General features: G+C 36.2%; 1 long non-coding RNA gene across 1 annotated transcript; it reads left to right on the top strand.

Annotated features, from left to right (window-relative positions):
- The first annotated feature begins 288 nt into the window (after positions 1–288).
- On the top strand, positions 289–1,436 carry LOC113466486. Its single transcript, XR_003390872.1, has 2 exons — positions 289–565; positions 1,083–1,436. It is a non-coding gene; the product is annotated as an uncharacterized LOC113466486 (long non-coding RNA).
- Positions 1,437–5,224: the final 3,788 nt, after the last annotated feature.

Raw genomic sequence — 5,224 nt, 5'->3', positions numbered from 1 at the left:
GAGGGTTTAGGACCAAAACGAAAGACACTTTTCAAATCGAAGGTTATATATCAGCTGATTTGGTACCAGTGCCAAAAATAGAATAAGAAAAAAATAGGTAGGTATATCTTTCGAATTTTTTCTTTCTATTTTTCAAGCTTAGCCTAACCTAAAGCTTAGCCCTGTGTATAACCTCTACCTTAATCTCTCACCTATTTTCTCAATTGAAATCGCCTTTGAAAGAGGAATATACTGGTTCAATTCCCAAGTGAGTCAAAACTTTGATATACATATCATGTATTCCTTTAATGCGCGAAGTGCCATATCTGGCACAAATTCAATTTGGCCACAAGGAAGGGGAGGAGTCTGATTTCTCTCGTAACTTGTTGAACGCATCAGGAAATTAGTTTTGCTTTGAGCTGCATGGTGATTTTTTCGTTTTTGGATTTTACTACTGTGCTTGTTCAGTTGTTTTGTTGAAATTCGTGATAGTGAATTTTTTTCCAAATTGTGAAATTCGAAAGGCCCCTATGAAAGGCTTGTTGGTACGATAGAGTCTTCAAAAAAATCCAGGTGATAACTGAGGGTAAGTACTTGTGTAATGTATAATTAAAAGTATCATATCGCTTTCCGTTTTTCCTGTAGGTAGCATTTTCAATTTGTGCCATATGTGGCACAGTGCGCATCAAGGGAATTTGAGAATGTAAACAATGAAATATTTTGATCATGGAAATTACAACATATTTACATTTCTTTATACATACCTTTTCATTAAGTTGAGGTTTATATTCGAAAGAGCAATATAAAACACCTTCTGTATATTCATTAGTGACATTTATTTTACATGGTAGTGACCAGGATTTCAGCCAGGGATGGGGAAGGACAAGAAAATTTTATAATACCTAGTGTAAGATAACACCTAGTGCAGGGAGATAATACCTACTGTAAGTTGAAACATAATTATATCCTGTCACCCATTTCACAAGGATTTTCTAGGAGGGGCTAGCTGCCCCTTTGCCCCCTGGCGACGCCCATGTTGTTTTGTAAACTTTTAGCCATCATGACTCATTTATATGATGTTTAGATATATTTATCGTTTGCAGATTCAAATATAATGGATAACTTTGATCAGAGAAGAGGCGCTTTTATGAGTGACGAGGAGATTGAGCAATATCTATGGGAACTCAGCGAAGATGAGTTTGAATCTTCAGACACTGAGGAACGAGATGCCCCGCCTGCCCATACCGGACCCAGGGACCCATCTGTAGGAAACAGACCCCATCCCAGATGAGACTATTGCTGTGCCAGAGGCGAATACACATGAAGAAGACATTGGTGGTGTTCAGGTGGTCAGTGGTGCCAGTTTTTGTAATTTCAATTTATTTTTAAGCAATAAAACTTAATTTAGCAATTTAAAGAAATAAAACATGAACTCTTGTTTTTTCTCTCACCTGGATATGACAATATACACTCAATAACTATCAAAACAATAGCCCAACATCTACTAAAACCAATGACGTACTTAACTAATCTAAGCTTTGAAACAGGTAAATTTCCACATTCTTATAAAAAAGCCATTGTAGTACCAATTTCAAAGTTCTACGTAGGTATTACTGGAACAAAGATACAGGGGGGTCAAAAGTGGGTCGAATTGTTTCGTGTAATATTACACACTGTGTGCGTTAGGCTGGAACTTGGCCTGGCGCACTGCCGTGCGCCTAGATCTATAAAAAAGGAGATAAAACCAAATTGACAAACTATCGACCCATTTCTATGCTATCGAATCTTAGTAAGATTATTGAAAAGTGTGTTAAATCTCGACTTGACTATTACTTACAAACCAACAATTTACTATCTGACCGACAATACGGATTTCGACGGGACACACTCAATGTCATCCACTTTGCATACTTTAATAGTTATCAGGGAAATGAATAATGCTGTTATATTGCGTTCGTTTTTAATTTCTGACCTGACCTCATACTTACATCAACAACTCGACCAAAACAAGAAAGTTCTTACCTCATTTCTTGATGTAGCTAAAGCTTATGATTCCATTAAACATGAACAATTACTCATAGAACTACATAAAATTGGCATCAAAGGTAAAGTACTTTCTTGGTTTACTTCTTACTTAACTGACAGACAACAACAGGTAAGACTAAACAATACTTTGACTACCGAACTAACGTGTGGCACTTTTTCTCTTCCTCAGGGAAGCGTGTTATCTTGTGCTTTGTTTAATATTTTTATTAACTTCAATCATCAAAGTAAGTCATGGAGAGCCATTTCTGTATGCAGATGATGCACTTTTTTGTTATTCATCAGATAACTGGTTGACAACACCATCAAAGTAAGTCATGGAGAGCCATTTCTGTATGCAGATGATGCACTTTTTTGTTATTCATCAGATAACTGGTTGACAACACACGAAATGGCTCAAAATGATTTACTTCGATTAAAAAGATGGTACAATTCCATGTCACTAAAAATCAACTTTGATAAAAGTGTCTACATGACATTCTCACTGACTATAACTGGACAGCCTATTAACTCGACTTTAACCATACAGGACACGACTGACATCTATACTCTAACTAAAGTAACTTCAACTAGATATCTTGGAGTACTTCTGGATCAACATTTAAAATTTAAAGAACACGTCAAATTACTAATTAAAAAAATAAGATCTCTAATGTATATATTCAATCACCTAAGACGTATATGCAATCAGAATGTACTCAGGATTTTTTACTTTGGACTTGGACAATCACTACTACAATACTGCTTATCTTGTTGGGGAGGTGCGTATCAAAATACTATTGAACCCTTAAGACGTGCACAAAACATACTGTTACGCATCATCCTCAACAAGGATAGACTAACACATACTGACTCTTTATACTTGACACTACAAGTACCAACATTACAGGACATATACATCTACAAACTTACTTTCTTCACAATTAAACACACTGACGAATGGACAACTAACGAGAACATTTACAATACTAGACAGACTGGACATGGACAAGTACGTACAACACGACCTAACAAAGGACTTATTACTAGACACTTCATTTACTTGGGACGGAAAATTTACAACACACTAACTCCAGAACTCAGAAATATTAGACGTAAAGATGTATTAAAATTGGCATTGAAAAAACATCTAGAAATTATGGAGAACAAAATGTCAATCTTGAATATAATCCGGAGCAATTAATAAATAATAAAACTAATGTAGATCACTAATTGGCACAAATTAAATATTTACATCTAACCTAAAAAGAAAATAACTACAGCCCGACACCAACTTTAGTTGAATGGGCTGTAGAGCACTTTTTTACTTCGATTAAAAAGATGGTACAATTCCATGTCACTAAAAATCAACTTTGATAAAAGTGTCTACATGACATTCTCACCGACTATAACTGGACAGCCTACTAACTCGACTTTAACCATACAGGACACGACTGACATCTATACTCTAACTAAAGTAACTTCAACTAGATATCTTGGAGTACTTCTGGATCAACATTTAAAATTTAAAGAACACGTCAAATTACTAATTAAAAAAATAAGATCTCTAATGTATATATTCAATCACCTAAGACGTATATGCAATCAGAATCCACACCAGATTTTTTACTTTGGACTTGGACAATCACTACTACAATACTGCTTATCTTGTTGGGGAGGTGCGTATCAAAATACTATTGAACCCTTAAGACGTGCACAAAACATACTGTTACGCATCATCCTCAACAAGGATAGACTAACACATACTGACTCTTTATACTTGACACTACAAGTACCAACATTACAGGACATATACATCTACAAACTTACTTTCTTCACAATTAAACACACTGACGAATGGACAACTAACGAGAACATTTACAATACTAGACAGACTGGACATGGACAAGTACCCAAACCCTCCGTTATGCTATTCTTATTCTGAGCCCAGAAGTAATATCTGGGCTCCTTCAATATCCTATGTGTTTGTATAATAATTACATAATGTTGTTATATAATATCCTGAACAACCGTATTGAAATCCCGTCTGCTCTACAGCACATTTCAATAAAAGTCCCTATACCTGGACTACGGAGAAGAGAGGACCCTTCAATCTTTACCTCAGGTGATATTCGTGGACCTGCATACTCCAAATCAACACTGCCCATTGCCATGGACATATTCAATAAACATGCCTCGGCCCTGGACATTGCTGACAATATGGAGGTTTTCAAAGAGAAAACAAAAGCAATTCTCTACATCTGAGCAATGCCTAGGATAAACGTATTATAGTATATTTAAAATATTGTAGCCCTAAGTTTATCTATTTTTTATACACCGGGGATTTAGCATACCCAGGACTACTCCCTATAAGTCCATGTGATTAATACAGCAACATCGGGATGAAGGACTCTGCCTTAACTGTATCAGTGTAAGTCATGGGAGTTTTGCTCGGTCACCAATCAACAGACACCGAACTGTCCCGACCAAAACAGAGTCAAAATGCATGGAGGGCGTCGGCTCTGTTTGATCTCTTTATTTACGAACTTAATTCAAATTCAAAATAATATGTCGTACTGGGTGCTTATTATAAAAGTGACACATCCTGATCTCCAAAGTTTGACCCCCCGCAGCCTGTCTCGTGTTAGTTCCTCCTGTCGCGCTCGCGGAAAGATATTTTTGTTGTTTTTTATATTATCAGCTTTAATAGGATGTTCCATGAAATCAGGAGGTTGAGATGCATAGAACTACCTATGCAGGACCGGGGACGAATAATAGTGATGCGACAAAGTGAATACTCCCTAAGATTTGTATTTGCAGCCGTCAAGACTTTAAGAGGGCCGCGATTGACGAACTGCGGTGACTCCAACCAAGCTCGAAACAATAAAGTATTTATGTATATTTTATCCGATTGGATGGAAGGAACTATATGTTTTTTTAGAGTTTCAAAGTTTAAGATCAAACACAATATTTTGGGTATCCATTGTTTATTATGATGGCTCCCAACCCATTCCATCCCCCCCCCCGCATTTTTTCACTCTTATACAGGTTTTCCCGGCTTGTACGTGTTTTTTTCAAACTCTTGGTGACCACCATCCTCCATTAATAATAACTAATAACTAACTAATAATATATAATACATAATAAAAATTATTAACTAAAATGCGGGGAAAGTTCCGTTAATTTGTTTTATGTTAACCTATCCATGCGTCATGTAAAATGT

This window comes from Diaphorina citri, unplaced genomic scaffold (genome assembly GCF_000475195.1).
Source record: "Diaphorina citri unplaced genomic scaffold, Diaci psyllid genome assembly version 1.1 scaffold277, whole genome shotgun sequence".
NCBI classification, from domain to species: Eukaryota; Metazoa; Arthropoda; class Insecta; order Hemiptera; family Psyllidae; genus Diaphorina; species Diaphorina citri.
The sequence above is the reverse complement of the archived record's forward strand: the minus strand, read 5'-3'. Positions and strand labels throughout refer to the sequence as shown.